Genomic DNA, 18,144 nt, shown 5'->3' on the forward strand with positions numbered 1-18,144 from the left:
GTCAAACACAATATGATAGAAAAAAAAAACAAAAAAACTTTGGTAATAATGTTAACCTTCCTGTGTTTACTCTGTTGATTCCAGTCCAGCAAGACCCAGCATGCATTGCTGGGTTGATGGCGTGGCCTCCTTGTTTGAAAAGTATAACAAAATATGTAACATTTTTGTAATTGCGTGTGGATCCTTTCAACAGTACAGCCATAGTTTGAGCGTCTCTATATCAAGCTGTATTGTTGCAGTAATTCATGGAAAATGAGCCCAGACCAAGTGATGAGAGGATAAATATTTCTACCTGGCATCCTCTCAGTAGGTCCAAATTTTTATATTAAAAATCTTTATTGGTCACTGTAAGTACATAAGATATTCAGTATTTGAACTGAAGTACAGAAATAAATAAAATTTTTGAATATATTCATATTTATTGAAATACACCTGTAATACCTTTTAAATGGGCAAAGCTCAACAATTTTTATGTGTTTCATTTAATTCCCCTATCGATTCAGGATTTCCTTGTTACACGGTAGTAAAATTGACTAAATCATTTACTTGACCCTTATGACTCAGATCACATTACTTTGTAAACACTCCAAATAGCAGTCAATAAATTGTGGAGACAATGTTTTCAATGGCTTATTCATTTGGCCTGGCAGTTGTGTCTGCAGAACAACATTTCAATGCAGACTATAAAGTTGGGAAGACATAACCATTTAAATTGGTTTTGCTTTCAAGCACACACAGAAAATTGTCATGTATTAATTAATTTACAGCAGCAGCAGCAGACATGAAGTGTGGTACCACCCCAGACAAAAGCAGCAGAAACTGATAAACTAAAGAAAATGACTGTTAACTATCATGTCTATTTATATTTTAGTCATTTTAGTTGTTGCTAGCACATTCATCAGTTTTTTTGCACAATTTGAATGACTTAAAATATCTTAAAAATTGTTATTTTTTATTTTATTTTATTTTTTAATTGTTATTATTAACCAAGTCACAAGATTCAAGGTTTAGGACTTGTATTCTGGGTGAGAGGTCAAGTTCTCTTCAGGGCATGTCATGGACAGCAGCTTACTGTCTTCTTCTCTTGGGCCAGCACTAATTTAAGAAAGCAGGGTTGAGGTGTAGAGAACCTTGATAAGAATAACCCTTGACCTGAATCAATGACAAGTAATAGCATGAATGATTTTTAGTTTTAGTCTGCAGTGAAAATTATCAGATTAAAACCAATAGACTAAAGGCTCATTTTGTTTAATAAGACATTTGACAATTTAATTCTGAGTTGGAAAAATCAAAACTCAAACACATCCACACATAAATTTACCATCTTACAATGTCTTATTTTGGCCTGTGCAAGAGGTTTGGTGTAGTCTCATCAGATTGCAGTTGAGTTCGACACCTGGATCCATGAAGTCAATGACAAAGCTGCTCTTTTCACGATGTCAACAAACTGAGTCACAGTTTCTGACCCAGTGTTTGATTAAAGCTACCCAACTCTTTTACAAACAGCAACTAACATTTAGGCATTAAAAATAATAACCATACACCACTCATCCAGTCAGTTGCACACCCCTTGGATCTAAGTATGCTTTTTTTATTTCTGGTATTATTTTTTTGTTTTAATCTTGTACAGTATATTGTTATTCTTGTAAATATTGATTTTTATGGATGTTTAACTTTTTTGGACCTTTTGTGTGAATCTACATACCTCGATGCTGCTGTTACACATACTCATTTATTGTTCCCACTGGACAATGAAATATATTTATATTTTAGCCTGTTCTATTTTAGAGTTTGTGTTTAGGCTATTGACACAAACGAACATGCATAGATGATAAATGCGTCTTATATATTTATTTATTTATTCATTCATTCTTTATAGGTCAATAATCATGGAAAGGCTGTAGGTTATTTATAGTCTGCACTTTTTCACGCTTTTGACCTTTCCAGGCAGAGCTTCCTTTTGTTTATTCAATTAGGCCTGCCTTAAACGTGAATTTATAAATAAATTTTCATTTCCAGAGCTAATCTTGATTGTCTTCTCTTCACCCAACTTTTCCACCTTGTTGCATATTTCCTCGTGGGTTTTGAGGCATGACTCTCACGCCATTTTGATTTCTAAACTGGATTTATGGAGCAAATCTCCAGGTTCATTTTCACATTTGTAAAGAAAGTTGTTACCTAAAATCTTGAGTTTCAAAACCTTATTGGACCATATTTGCTATTGTGATCATCAGAATGTCCAGTCCCTCACTACTCGACCCCCAGAGTTTTCCTCAATGTATTATAAGCCTGGCGGGCCACCAGGCTTTACTCCCTTGCCCCCCAAACTCACAGTATTGTAATGACTTTGGAGAGTTCCCCAATGAAAAAATTCTAAGTATGGATTGTTCTACCACTGCTAAATTGTTTATATCTCTTGAGCCTTCAGAAGCATGAGAGCTTCTAGAATTTTTTAATTCATTGAATTGCATATTTCTCACTGAAACTGGTGACATCATAGAATACTTTAGGGCCTTGATAAGGTTCGTTCAAGTTTTGTCAACAGTTTTCCTTTCTAAAAGTATCTGTGACCACAACACTGAAACAGCATTGGTATATTTTTCAGTTATTCATGTCTTATTAGGGCTATATAAAGAACCTTTGTCCTCATTTTGCTGGATCTCAGTGCTGTGTGATTATAACATCCTACCTAATGGATACAAAAATTGATCAAGGCTGTTTCAACTTTTTTGGCATACATGCAAAACAATGTTTGTGGTGGTGGCAGCATCATGCTGTGGTGATGAGTTTCTTCAGCAGGGACACGAAACCAGGGCATATCTGATTTTCATTTGTAAAAAAATATAAATAAAATAAAATGCCTTACTTTCCTTGAATGACAAGAACTTTCTAAGTTTTAATGTATCAAAACGTTGAAAAATGCAGTTTCGATTTATTAGAGGCAGTACAGTCTCTCCCCTGGTAGAGATCCCTTTCAGAGAGCCACAAAGCAGCAACAAGAGCAACAACAAATCAGACGGAGACTCGATGGTGTCTAGTGACGCGGTCTGTAAGGTGGAGCTGTTGTTGCCGTCCACCTTTCCCGCCGGGGGACTTTTTTTATTTTATTTTTTTTTTTCGGCCAGCCTCTGCGCGTTTTCACACGGCAGGTGGAGCTCTACGTCCAAAGATTTGGGAGTCAGGTCCAGTTCCGTGTTTTCCACCAGACAGACAAAACACCCACTTCATATCTCCCTCTTTTCCCTTCCTGCATCCCCCAGGCAGGAATCATCACCTTCTTTCCAAAGCCCCTCCACCCGCCCCTCACCCCCTCGCTGCCCGCCCCTCCTTGCCTGCCTTCCTGCCTGCGACGAAGCGCTCCTCTCGCCGGGGCTGCGCTCTGATCGGCCGAACATTCGCCGCGCTCCTAAATTGGTTTGTCATTTCTGACCCCCCGCCCCCTCCTCTCTCTCTTGCTCTGGCTTCCTGACCACGGTCCTCTGCTCCTCTGCTCCGTTGCGCTCGTGGACTTCAGCTGAAGTCAGTTAAGAACATAAGGAGAGAGACGGGGGAGGGAAGGACCGGGATACAGACAGACGGATAGAGGAGGAGAGAGAGAGAAAGCGAAGGAGAGAGATACGCCTCTGTCCTCCTCCAGCTCTCTACTGGGCTTGTAGAGCGTTTGGACGGAGTAGAGCTTTTTTTCCCCCTTCCTGATCGGGATCCTAAGCACGCAGCCATAGCTTTATCCCCATCCCTTCCTGGAGGAACACTTGTCCGGGCTCCCTTTTTTTTGCAGCAAGTCGGGAGTCCAAGCAGCGATTATCAAGTGAAACAAACCGACTAGGAAGGTACATTTGCGTCCTGCTGCCTGTTAAGAAACATCCCCTCTTCTCTGTGCTGGATGTGTACATATTTTCCCCCAGATCCCTGCTGCTGGTGATTGGGTAAGAATCCACTTTTTTTTTTAATTCCCTCTCAAATGATGCAGATCTACGGAGACATGAGCGGTGAGCGTCTTTGAGATCCCTTTTGGCTGCATGTCAACCTGTGCATCTGAGCTGAGATGCTCTACGGCAGCGCTGACTTGGAAGCCTATGGGAATGTGGCCTGCGATTATTGCGCTTACATGTTAAACACGGGTTCGCACAGGATGCTTGTCCGGGGGATCGCGGCTGCGTAAGGGCGTCGCTCGGATGTGACTCAAAGCAATAAGCGATGATCCGTCCATTACCTCTCCGGATCCCAATCAATGCAATCACATTATCCCCGTGACAGCTCCCGTCGGCCTCGGCGTGTATACGTTATTATTCTGGTGCTGTACAGCCGCATGTATCTGCCTCACTGCAGGGCGCAATTACACATCACATGTACTGGCATGATGGATGGCAAGACTAAGGCTTCGCCTCTTATTAAGGGTTCTCTTATTTTATGCGGCTGTCACTCGCGTGTACAGATATGGGAATGCAGTAAGCTCGCAGGGCTCGGGGACGTGCTCGGGTTTTTGTCAGCCGCAGTCCAGAGGATCCGAGAGAAAAATAATGGCACTGTGTCTGGGATCAGCAGCATCCAAGAGGCCGGCAGCACAAGTCAATCATGCGGATTCACGGGTGAAAAAACATTGATTATATTTACAATGGGAAGGCATCTGGAGGTTGGGTTTGTAGATGACCTTGGTGTATAACTGTAAATTACAGAAGGTGGCACACTCCTGCAGAAGAAGAAAAACCCAGCCATTTGCTTCAGAATTAGTTTTAATAATATTGAATAACAAGTATTGCTTGCCTAATCCTGTTTTAATTCCTCACTAATGATTGACTGGACGACTAATCAGTGATTTGACAGACAAATAATTGCAGATAGCTGCCATTTAAAGCCCTCCCCTCTTCAATAGGCACCCCTGGTGTCTGAGAGTCTGCTTGGGTGGCTGTGTACTGGCCTATTTGAATCACATTACCCTCAATATCCAAATGGCTCTTAGCAACAAATTTTCCAACTCTTTGTGGAGATCTTATCCAAGGGGAAGCAGGATGGATGATAATATGTTTACAGGGCGATGCAGCAGAGAAAGACGCCACAGAGGAATCTGTTGAGCAAAAATGAAAGTGGTCACATTTTATCATGTTACACGGTGCCTGTTGGACCATATCGGCTAAGAGAGAGGCATGTTTCCTTAGAAATGTTTACAGCTTTAGATAGGCTGAATGTAGATAAATGAATTTGGATCAGGATGCTTTGCATCTGATCACATTTTGACACTGCTCAACTTCAAACATTGAAGTATTTAATTAGGATTTTTTTTCTAAATTAATCTTTTTTTATTTTTGTACATTTCCTCTAACTTCTTTATTTTGCAGTACACAACACGCACACACAAATAAAATGATGCAATGTAATAATATGTAATGATTCACTGGTATGAAAATTTGGGCCAATGTGCGATATTAATTTCACTGTAATGGCTGATAACAATTTTTACAGATATATTTTATTACTGTTTTGACAACTTGGGGGGGGGGGTCAGAAATGGATCGCAACAAGACAAAAATAAATATCAGTTGTTCATATCGGACAGATACCCATATGTTAAAAAAATTACTAATATAGACCAATACCAATGTCAGTGCCAATATATTGTGCACCCCTAGTTAAAATAAGTTACAAATGGAAATACTGTCACACTGTTATCTCTAGTTCAACATAAAGTCATAGTGATTAGTGCAGTCCATCTGCAGATTTCACCCTGAATACATCATCCCTACTGCAAAACATTGTGGTGGCATCAGGCTGGAAGGTTGGTATTTCTTCAGGAAAAATAAGGAATCTTAGAGTTGATGGGAATAAAGATAAAGAAGTTGCTGGAAGAAAATCTGGTAAAGGCTGCAGAAGTCTTGAGACTGGGTGGAGAGTCACTCTCCAGCCAAAAGACTTTGAACATACAACTACAGCCACAATGGTATAGTTTTTAGATTGAAGGATATGCATGTGTTAGAATGACCCAGCCAAAGTCCAGACCTCAATACAATTCACAATCTGTGGCAAGACTTGGAAATTGATGTGCACAGATGCTCTAAAGCAAATCTTACTGAGCTTCAGCTATTTTGCAAAGCAGAGAGGAATTTCAGTCTGTAGGTCTGCAAAGCCAGTAGTGACATACACATAGGATAATAAGCAGGAACCTCATGCCTAATTAGATGTAATTGCAGAAAAAGGTTGTTATAAAGAATTGACTCATGGGGACTGTTGGGTAAGGCAATTAGTTGAACTGGATTTTATTTAAGGGCATCAGAAAAAAATGGGGCTGAATTCAAATAAAAACCTTCCAATTCGTAATAATGCACCACATTGTGCCAAGTGACAAAATGTGAAAAAGTTCAAGCCTTGCAATACTTTAGGAAGGGACTGAATTTACTTCTTTCCAAATCCTGCCCCTATTCCATGTATGTGTGTGTGTTTGTGTCTGATTTCTGAATCTGTCTCAAACAGTGGAGAAAGATAAGCTTTAATAGTTTTTCGTGTTATCTTGTCTAAATGGTTTACTTTTCTGACAGGCTCAGATAGCCTCTCAAGAGCCAGCCGCAGGACGTTTGTCAAACGGACAAGTGTGAGCGCGGGGTTGTTAAAGAACAACCAGAGTCGTGTTCAGTAACAAAATTCATGTGGCACCAATGTTTCTCAGCCCTGAAAGTGTACGATGTGCAGCAGCGGACGTCGAGCATTCTGCTTACTGTAGGTCTGTCTGTCCTTCCATAAATTAGGTCACTGCTTCTTTTCTGTTATGATGCAGGAGACGGCTAAAGATTCGTGCTGAGGGATAAAAAAGGAGGGTGAAGCACGGTGGTTGTGCTAATTCAGATCATTTTTGCTTGACTTGGAAGACCTCATTCTCCTTTGTTCAGAGCTGTTAATATCGCAAATACATTTGGTTTAGATTTGGAAGATTCCAGGAACAATATCTACCCCTGAAACGGAAGGAGGTCGTTATTGGAACAAGGGATCGTCTGTTAAACATCTTCTGCTAACATGAAAACCTCCAGATAATGAAAATAAACCTTGGCAGGCAACACGATTCATCTCAGACAGACAACGTTTGGGAAATGCACACAAGAATATTAAGACAAGCAGGCACATAATCAGTTTTGTTACAACTGTAACCGCTTGTTACTACAGTCAATTTGCATTTTCAAGGGGTAATGAGAGAATTTCATTTCAGCATTTGTGCTGTTAGTTCAGCTTAGTGGCTACGCAGATCCTAAAATCTGATTTACCGAGAATTATTTAGAAACAAATGATGGCAAATTTGCAGCTTTCAGTCAAAAAAGTGGCTCATAATCCTACTCACACTCCCCTTGTAGATTTTCTCAGTTTCTCCCTCTTTTGTCACACTTGTTTCAGATCATCAAACAAATTTTAATTTAATAGACTGAGACAAGAATGACCTCAAAATTGGGGTCAAAATGCAGTTTCCAAGTAATAATTAAAATTGTAAAGGGAAAAAAAAAACATTCAAACCAACATGGCTTTATTTGAAAAAAGTTATTGCCACCTGCTTAATGACTGTTTGCAAAATATTTGTAATTTAGCCACAACGTCAAGTTTTCAAGCATTACTAGCATATCTATGGTAATTGAGTGGTGTAATCAGAGTTTGACTACACCACTGTTCCTTTTTTTTGTACTAGTATTTTTCTGCATGTATTTGGTCCCAAAACTCTTAATTTTTGTCTTGTCAAAAATTTTCTAGAAATTGGTTTTCACCGTGGAACTCTTGCATGGACGGCATTTTTACCACATCTTTTTTCTGGTATTAAATCCTGAACACTGACGTTAACTGAAGCAGTGCTTTAGATGTTGTTTTGCAACCTTCTGAAATAGTTAACAGTTTGCTCTTAGAGTAATTTTGGTTCCCTGGCCTCTTATGTGAAGGTTCTCCTCTGGTCTAAGTTTTATCCATTTATGGACAGATGCTCTTAACATAGTTTGCTGTACTCTCAAACTCTTAGAATTTGTTTTGTTTTCCTTTCCAGATTGCTGGATGTCTATAAAATTCTTTCTGTGAAATATTTTACTAAATCCTCAGTAAAATCAGGATTTAACATATTGCCAGGTTTGTTTGGATATTTCTTTCGTCTCAGTTAATGAAATCAAGATTTGGAGACACTGTTTGCATTTACTCAGGTCATTTTTGTCTGATGTGAACTTTTTTGAAGATCTGAAACACGACTCATGTTTCATGGCGGTGGTATAGAATAGAATAGAATAGAATAGAATTACTTTATTCATCCCAGCAGGGAAATTATTTCGCAGTTACAGCAGCATAGAAACAAGACACACAAGAACCACCACTGAGTAGCAATTGTAGACAAAATAAAAATAAAATATAACATAGGATTCATGTGTGACCCAGAACCATTTAACTATGACTGAAAAAAAAAAACTTTTTGTTGCTATTTCTAAATATTTAGCTTACCCGTTGATCCTCCATAAATATGTTACAATTAGCAGTTATCATTCTACATAAATACAAGAAAAGCATCTTTCAAAAACTGATAATATCCTCTATTTTTGCAGTGAGTTATATAAATGGAAAGATAGGGCATTTTTTTTATCCTATTGTTCTACAAATGATTTGTTTACAGCTTCTCCTCGCTTGACAGCATGGGAAAGCACAAGCCCACCTCCTTCCGGCTAGCAGGTCTCCTCTACCAGCAGCCTTGGTTCCTGCCAGTGCCCACATTCATGAAAAAGAAGTTGGATATTATTTTTGGGGTGATTAAGCTTCTCATAAGTGTGTGGGAGCTGTCTACTGAACGTATTCAACTTTCTGATTACAGCTCCTTAGAAATATTGCAAAATCTTCTCTCTTTTGGAAGTGAGTGCAGGCATTTTTTTTAAAGTTAGGTGGGCTTGGCCAACATTTCAGAAAGCTGTGTGGGTTTTGGGATCTTGCCAGGAGTGGGAGTTTATAATGTCTGCCTGATGGTGATAAACTGCATTTAGCCTTTACATTTTCTGTCCTTTCACTGATACTCTGAAGACCATTTTTGACCTATCCAAATTATCATCCTGTCGTTGACTTTGACATTGACTTAACGAGTTGGACAGATGCATTCTTTTTGTGTTTGTGCATCCTGTTTGCAGTTGTTATCAGATTATTGGAAGATAATGTTGCACCCTGACCTAATCCGCCAAGGTTAGAGTGTATTCTGCCTCTAAAGCTAAGGGCTTTTCACCTCCCGCCTTCAGCTGATAAGAGCTTGAGATAGGCTTAAGTTGCTGAACTTATGCTGACATTACTGTGTTTTTATGTTCTATATCTGTCTGTAAAGACAAAGAGGCTGAGGAAAGTAAGCAGCTCTCTGTGTCCTCAGGTCCATCTCATAAAGGAAGCCTCTGTTTTGCCAGTATCTGTCAGCTTGGGTGTTGTAGTCTGTTGTCCTCGCCAGGGTCTGCAGCCTGCTGTCTGGAGGCTCCTGGCTGCATTCAACTTATTTTAACAAGGTTGACATGAGGAACTACAGTAAAGTGCAAAATTAACCTTTTACAGTTTTTTCATGCTATAACCACTAACATTAATGTGTTTTGGGGGGATTTTAGAAAATAGATTAACATGAAGTGACACATAATGTGAAACGGAACGGAAATTCATGCATCTTTTTAATTTTTTTTTTAGATAACCTGAAAAGCAGTGTTTGTTTGCATTCAAGTCTCTTTAGTCTGACTCTTCAACATAAAATCACCAAATAAATAAATAAATAAAGTTTACTGTCATCATTTTGAAGCAATTCTAATACACTAGAGACACATATGGTTTTGATTGGCGCTAGAGAGGTACCTGGCTGTCTGGAAACAGTGGGGAATCCTATAGCATAGCCATAAACCACATTTTAATCCATCCACTGCCATAGTGGCCTGGTGCTTGCTCGACATGTTGGGAGGTGTTAGAGGGATCTCCCATTGGTGATGGGCCATTTTGTTGACTGGGGTTAGTGAAGGCCCTGGACTGCTGGAGGGACTGTGTCCCTGGCTTGTCTAGCACAGGAAGAGATGGCCGTGTGGTTGGTTGGGGGGTTTGGGGCTCTCTGTCTCATACTATGCCTCTCTGGCTTACAGGCTGCTGCCTGTGTGCTTCACTGATGACCTCTGTGTGGGGCATATGGTCATGCCTTGTGTCTGTCTGCCTGGGCTGCTGCGGCCCTCCAGAATCAGATCCACCTGTTTGTTGCTGCTCTGGGTGCTGTGTTGCAGGCATTGTACCATTTTCAACACTCTTACATTTGTGCTCCTCCAGGTGACATACTCGCTCACCTACTCTCAGTGAACACAAACACTTATTTTTACATATATTTCCACCCAACTACACACACCCACCCACCCGAAATCACATAAATAATCAAAATGGTTGAAGGGTATGCAAACACAGGTTACTGTTATAGCATTGTGGTTGCCTACTTTGATGTTAGATGCTGTCTTTATTTAGTAAAGTCAATCATGCAATTAGGATTCTGTCTTGAGATGTTCTTTTTTATAAAGGAAATCTGCCTTGGCACATCTAGGAAACCTTCTTTATATGTAGTATGACTGAAATGCAATAAACAGGTCAGGTTAAGACAAAGGAGATTGCAAGAGACTTGTGAGCAGATACTTAGAGACATTTTTCATCCAATCTGATGAAGGCTGAGCTATTTTGCAGTGAAATGAGCAAACATCTCAGTCTCCAGTTGTTCAAAACCCCAAAATATTGGCAGCTGTAATTGCGGCTTTACAAAGTATTGCCTCAACACAATATTCAGTTTTTTTTTTAAATAAACAAATAAAATCATGTATTTGTTTATAATCACCTTACAGCAGAAACTGTATATTGACCTATCACATGAAACCACATTAAAAAACAATTCAGTTTGTTTAAGGTTGCAACACACTGCTGCTCTTTAGTGGAAATTCCTTGCTGTGCGACAGCCTCAAGGGTGAGCCCTAGATGTTACCCTTCCTGGTTCAGGACAGTTTAGGAAAAATCTATATATAGGTGTTGGAGTACACCCAGATCTTGAAGCAGTGGGAGCATGTGAGAGGAACATGCTTGAAAAGGCCCTGACTATAGTTGGGTTCAGTTGTTGTCTTGGATTTGTTTTTATCTTCTAAATGAAGATGATGAAAATAAAGACTTTGTGCTTAAGAGACATAGTGGTAGTGGTGGTTGGTCACTGTAGAGGACATTGCCTGTTTGCAGTGGTGGGATTTGAGATGGTTAAGGTGACTCACTTTGTGTATGATCAGGTTACTCTTGTGTTCAAATGTTTTTCATCGTATCCAGTTTTGTATTAAGTTAATTTATGCTTGGCAAGCCAAAGGCCTGTGTCAGAGAGCTTCTTAGATAAACATTAGGTTGTTTTTATTATTCCTGCAGAGACAACCAAGCTCTCTGCACAAATAAACCATCATGAGGCATAGGTTGTAAAAAAACTGCTTTTATAATAATATTAGTTTTTAATGAAAACACAGCTGTAGAATTTAACTGCTCTTTCAGTGGTTTTTCATAAAGCCACGATGATTCCTTTTGATTGATTCTTTTGAGTACCGAGCTTAACCTAATTCAAAAGGCCTCTCCTGTGCTAAATGACATCTCTCTCCTATATTAAAATAATAATCCAAGATTCCTGCCTGGCTTCCTCATCCTTCTAAAGTACTTGGTCATGTGTTAACATATCCGTCCTCCTACCCATCGGTTCTCTTAAAGAAGAAACCAGATTCCCCTGCATTTTCCATCATGGCCCTTAACTCATTCGTCCTTTCTTTATGCGTGAAATCCATGTTGCTCTCTTCGCCATGTGGCCAGAGTATAGTACTTTATGGTTGGGAAAAGGGAAAAACCAACTGTGGACTGACTCATTCATTGAGTGATTAGAACTGCCCTCCACAGTGAAACGTCTAACTCTGTAGGGACTTCTAAGGGCTCTAAAATCAACCCACCTCAGCTTTTTAGTGGTCTGTAGTTTTTGTGCCGTTTCCATGTTGTTCACTGTTCGGCTGCCCGCTAATGCCAGGTGTTACGGGCTATTTGTGAGGTGCTGAAAGTGATCCGTCTTGTTTTCCTGCTCACTGGGTATTGCAGCGTTAAGCAGTGCAATGTAATCGAATCTTTAAACAACATCAGGCGGTGAAACTGAAGGTAAACGGTAAAAACAGATCGCACAGACGGTTGAATCTACCTGTCCTGATGAATTTTATATTGTGTCTGTCAAACAGAAAATGATAATACATAAATTATAATAATAATAATAGTAATAATAATAGTAATAAAAGTACATTGTATTTGCATAGCACTTTTCTAGACAGACACTTTACAGGAATCAAGTGAAATTGCAAACAGAACACAAGTAAATCAAAATCATAAAAGGAGAACACTTATAAGTAACACATAAAAAAAATATGACAGTAAAAAACAAACTCACCCCCCCGCCCCCTAAAAAAAAAAAAACTAGACAATAGTCAAATATCTAACGGATATATAAAATTGTTAAAAATAAAATAGAATAGAAGTACTTTATTCATCCCAGCAGGGAAATTACTTCGCAGTTACAGCATAGAGACAAGACAAGAGACAAGGCACAATAACAAGGTCCGGGTGTTGAGTCTGGAGTTTGGCTGTGGCAGAGCTGATGACGTCACAGGCCACCGCTGCATCAGCTGATGGGGGAATGTAAACAGCGATCAAAATGGCGGACGTAAACTCCCTCGGTAAATAACACGGCCGCATTCCCACAGCCAGAAGTTCAATGTCCGGGCTACAAATTTGTTCCTTCACGTTAACATGACCGGGATTACACCACCTCTCACTCACATAAGTGCAATCCCGCCGCCCCTCTTCTTCCGACTCTTGGAATAGTCCCTGTCCCCCGCACCAAGGAAAATCCAGGGACCTCCACGCTGTATTCCGGAATAAGCGAGTGCAGCCAGGTTTCCGTGAGGCAGAGATACTGCACTCCCAGTACTCCTTCTGGGTCCTAACCAGCGCTGTGAGTTCGTCTGTCCTATTTCCCATAGACCTCACGTTCCCCACAATGATCGCTGGTACCGTTGGCCTTAAATGCACCGTCTCCTCTTTTACCTCTGTTTAACTCCAGACCCGCAGCCCCGTCGTCTCCTCCGTAACTCCTCCGGGACCACAGGCCCGTCTCCGGGCAGCAGCAGAGGCCCACACAGCGCAATCAGCCGTTCACGCGAGCAAACAATGCCGCTACTCCGCTCGGCGAGGTTCTCTGCAACCAAGAGTATAAAAGTAGCAGAAGAACGCGGAGAACATCGACAGAACCACATCCAGCCATTGTGGAAAGCCCAACTGATGATCCATGGGTTCTTCAAGCACGGATCCTTAATCGGTTACAGCAAATATACACAGACAAACACACACGATGGGAGCTGCGTCTGCAGGCAGCCAGCTGTGCCGGCGCCATTTGGTTAAATGCATATCCAACATTGGTTTGACTAGGTAGTGTTGAGAATAAATAAATTCTATTTTCCTTCTATCTCTTTTAGCTAGTTGCTAAGCTAAACCTACAGGAAATGACATGCAAAGGAGAGCTCTGCTTAGAAGAAATGACACACTAGGGAATGCCCTCTTTGGGGCGTAGCTTAGACAAAGGCTAACAAAAGAAGTTACCAACTGTTGCTTGTCGCCATTTTGCATGTTAGCTTTTAAAGGTAGCATGTCAGAATGGACCAGCTGTATTTTGGTATTAATAAATGGAATTCATGAATTCAACTCACTGACTCTTCTTTAGCCTCATACATCAAGAACTCAGCATGGAGAACGGATAATTCTCCACAGTAGATAAAGTAGTGCAAAACTGGGAAGCAGAAGGAAAATTATATTTGTTTCACTCATGTTTTCACAAATACAATCTCAATCATGCAATTGTATTCAATCCATATAACTTTGATACCCCAAAATAAAGTAATATAATCAGGAAACAGAATCCATCTACATTGAATTTAATTTCAGCATAAATCCAGCTGTTTTGTGAAAGCCCCGAAGATTTGTTAGAGAACGAACAGCATCATAAAAACCAACTAAGCAGCACAGCAGAAAGGTCAGGGAGAAATTTAAAGCAGGATGAAATATTCGAGTCCAAACATTGGCCCTCTTAGAGAGTACTGCTAAATCCATAATCTGAAAATGTAAAATGAATAGGGCAACTGCAAACGTACCAAAACACACTCGCACACCTAAGAGCATTAATCAGACAAGCAGCCTCGAGGCCCACCTGACTCTGAAGAAAGTGCAGAGATACACAGCTCAGGTGGAAGATTCTGCTGACAGAACAACTATTAATTGTGTAGTCCATAAATCTGGTTTTTATGGTAGAGTCCCAAGATTGTTGAATTGTTGGACGAAAACCAAAAGAATTTCCCCTTAGTTTGCCACAAGCCTCACAATCACACCTGAAAAAAGAAGCTTTGGTTAGAGGAGGCAAAAATTAAGCTTTATGATCTACATGTAAAACAGTATACATGGTGGAGAAAAGCCTGAACAAATGATGCCTCTTTTTGAAAAATTTTGGTGGCAGCATTATGCTATGGATTTCTGTAGTAGAAATCTTGTCCTAGCAACAGGGAAGCTAATAGAGTTAAAAACAGGACATTTCTGGAAGAAAATCTGCCAGAAGTGGTGAAAATACTTGTGACAAGGTTGGAGGTTCACATTCACCCTCAAGCAGGAGAACAATCTTAGCCACAGTGGCAGAGCTACAATGGAATGATTTGGATAAAAGCATGCCCATGTGTAAAGTTGGCCCAGTCAAAGTCCAGGTTTTCATCGAATTGAGAATTTTTGACAAGATTTGAAATTGAAGGTGCACCAATTCTTTTCATCCAATCTGAGTGAGCCGAGTGTTTTTTATGCAAGGAATAACAGGCCAAAGCTGGAAGAGATTTGCAGATGTGATTGCAACAACATTCGCTCTTGGAGTCTGAAATGCATGCCGCACTTCTCAGATTTTTAATAGTAAAAGATTTGAATATCATGTTTCATTCTCCTTTCACTTCTCAATGATGTACATTGACTTAATGTATCAGAAATATCCCACTAAAATGCATTTAGGTTTGTGGTTGTTGTGCAATAAAGACAAACTGGCTCTTCGACTAACATATGATAATTTGTTTCTTGCTTAGATTCACAAGCGTTACTGATGTTTTAGTATAAGACAAAAGAGCTCATTCCCTGTCACATTAAAACAAGGAAGGGGCTTATTAAAGCAGACATTTTCACAGATTTAATTAGATAATCTATTTACTGAATTAAATAAGTTTCAAAAACACAAAAAGACAACCCAGCTTATAATTATATATACATATATATATATATATATATATCAGCTATACCAAACAAATAACACACAAGAATAGAAGAGTTGTAATGACAGAAGTGATTAATTAAGATTAAAGTACAACCCTATAATTATCACATCTTCAGACCCATGTTTAGAATGAAAAGTTCCAGTCACCTCATAGGAGAGGGTCTGGGGATCACATCTCGCCTGTGCAGGACTTCTTTATGCAGTTTATATGCCCACCCCCCCAACTGCTTTTCCTTCCTGAGTGGGTTTCCTCTGGGTACTCGGTCAGCCTTTGCATGCATGTTAGGTTAATTGGTGACTCCACACTGACCTAAAAGAGTAAGTGTGTGGCTGTTTTTCTTGTGTTGCAATCTGTCTTGGGTTTATACCCAGTACAGATTGCCTGTCCATAACTACCCTATGAGTCTAAGTGGGATAAAAACGGGTATTGAAAATGAATGGACTAAGGAAATGAAAGATTCTGTGTTTTACATTAAAATTCAGTATTACAATGTCCTTATGTTTCACAACCCTGGTCCTCAAGGCACACTGCCCTGCATGTTTTAGGTGTTCCCTGGCTTCAGCACAAATGATTTCAATTGACAGGTGTTTACTGAAGTGCAATCAGCTGAAACATGTAGGGCTGTGTGCCTTCAGGACCAGGGTTGGGAAACACTGCTCTAGGTTATCATACCATGGGCATCTCACACCAGCTGATGCCTAAATGCCATCTAACGTTGTGTAAGTGTTGGTAAAAGAATAACAATAGAGTAGAGTAGGTATATAATCCTTTAAAACCAGAATACAACAAAGAAAACCTAATGAATATAAAGTAGGTTTTTTCAGGATTTTGTAAAAGAAAAAGGCAGACTTTGGAAGTATTGCTGCATTTGCTGCATAACATTTACAGATGATACACAATGCATATATACATATAAATATACATTTGAACAATCTGAAAATATCTCTGTTGCTTGGAGGATAAGGATGTAAATCAATACCAAATGGATCAAAAGCAGACATGACTGTGGAACAAATCATTTCATTATGCATTTTGTACACTGTTTGCACATAAGCAACTAAAAACTATTTCAACTTTTACATTATTAAAGCTAATTAAATTATAAATCTCAACTGCAGCATCTTAAACCTGCAATATGGCACTCTTATAAACAATTTGTTTTTACGCATTTGTTAAAACCTCTCAGCATAGTATGAGATGGATAATATGAGGAAAAACTCAAGAAACGACCAGTAACAAGGAGGAGGGTTTTAACACTGTCAATCACCCACGTATGTACGAGGAGGAGGGGTGGGAGTTTGAAAGTACACCATACCAACATTCAAACATAGGGGTGATAGTGACACTCTGGGGCTGCCTTGTTACTTCAGGCTTGCTGTAATTGATGGAAACATAACTTTGGCTTTCTATTAAAAAAATCCTGAAGGAAAATGCCTAGTCATAAGCTTAGGTTTAGGTTGCTTGGGTTGGCAGGAGATAATAATCCAAAGTAGACCAGCCAATCAATCTCCAAATAATTAAAAAATCAATAATAATCAACTCAGTTTTTTATTCTCAAAAACCATCCAATGTGGCTGAAGCAAACCAATTTTGCAAAGAAGAGTGGGCCAACATTTCTCTGTAAATATGTAAATAAATCTCATTTTTAGCTACTGAAAATGCTTCATGTCAGTCATTGGAAATGTTTGAAAACTGCATTATGCACAGTATTCATGCAGGTCCTCTTTATCTGATATTAACATTTGTCTGAAGATACTGTATGAAACATAAGTGTGACAAGAAGCTACAGGTACATTTTCACACCACTATAGGTATACATTGCTACTAACGCCTTTGTTCTTGTAAAGCCTTTAGTTCAGACGCTATTACTCTTTCACAGAGACAAAAAAAAGAACTTCATCCCCTGCTCCACACTTGTCTGCTGTGTCCTTCACCTCCCTGTACACCACTCAGAGCTGTCACCAGTCAATAGACACACATACATGCATGCATTTCCTTCCACACATTAATGTGATGCACATCAACAACAACCACTTTCCTTTAAACAAGCACGCTTGAACTTGAGTGCATAAGATCAGATGCTCGGAGGCCCCACATGGACTTGCCTGCAGCTGTATGTTTACAGGGGCGACAAAAAAAACCCTGCGAATACAGAATCAATTATTGTAAGTTGCTCGCTCAAAGGTCTACTGATTATTTTTTGTCTCTGCAGGAAGGCCTTTACAATAGTGCTCACCTCCTTCTCCCAGCCCAGTCCCTTTAAACGAAGCATTTCTGTGTTGTTCTACGTGTGAAGCCAGCCGGTCAACGTTACTGATGGGGAATTCTTTGCTTTTGTTTGTCGGTTTACTGTAGCGTGCCGAGGAGGCCTCACTTGTTTGGAGAATGGGCTTCATGGAAATGAATCACACACAATGTGATGCAACACAGCAGATCAGATTTGAATTATGGGGCAGTGAACAATGAGGTCATCGCGGGGCTGGGGGCATAAATCTCTCGGTGGCATGGTGTATAAGCCGGCATTTCTTATCAATGGAGGAAACTACCGCAGGGTTTCAAAACACAGGATTGTTTAAGGACTTGATGCAAATAAAAGGCAGAAGACAGTTGTAAGGGGAAGTCTAGATTGGCTGTTTTATGAATAGTGTTGCCTTCAATTACTTAATAAGCAGTCATGTTTTGCTGCGCAGTAAAATATTTGTTGTAGTCTATTACAGCATGTTGAATAGATGCAATTTATTCTTTTTTTTCTCTTCACTTTCCAGCACTTGCCCGCCTCTCATATCCCCAATGCTGCAACCAATGATAT

At 39.8% G+C, this 18,144-nt stretch overlaps 1 protein-coding gene across 7 annotated transcripts in view; it reads left to right on the forward strand.

The window, feature by feature from the left end:
* Positions 1 to 3,325: 3,325 nt before the first annotated feature.
* LOC102235489 (adhesion G protein-coupled receptor L3-like) overlaps positions 3,326 to 18,144 on the forward strand; it is a 162,981-nt gene continuing 148,162 nt past the window's right edge. For 6 of the 7 annotated variants that reach the window (XM_014471006.2, XM_023333514.1, XM_023333515.1 and 3 more), the window contains exon 1: positions 3,326 to 3,926. The gene's annotated coding sequence lies outside the window, so the exon portion shown is untranslated. The remainder of the gene's footprint in view (positions 3,927 to 18,144) is intronic. The other variant, XM_023333511.1, reaches the window with a different exon arrangement.

This window comes from Xiphophorus maculatus, chromosome 5 (genome assembly GCF_002775205.1).
Source record: "Xiphophorus maculatus strain JP 163 A chromosome 5, X_maculatus-5.0-male, whole genome shotgun sequence".
NCBI lineage: Eukaryota > Metazoa > Chordata > Actinopteri > Cyprinodontiformes > Poeciliidae > Xiphophorus > Xiphophorus maculatus.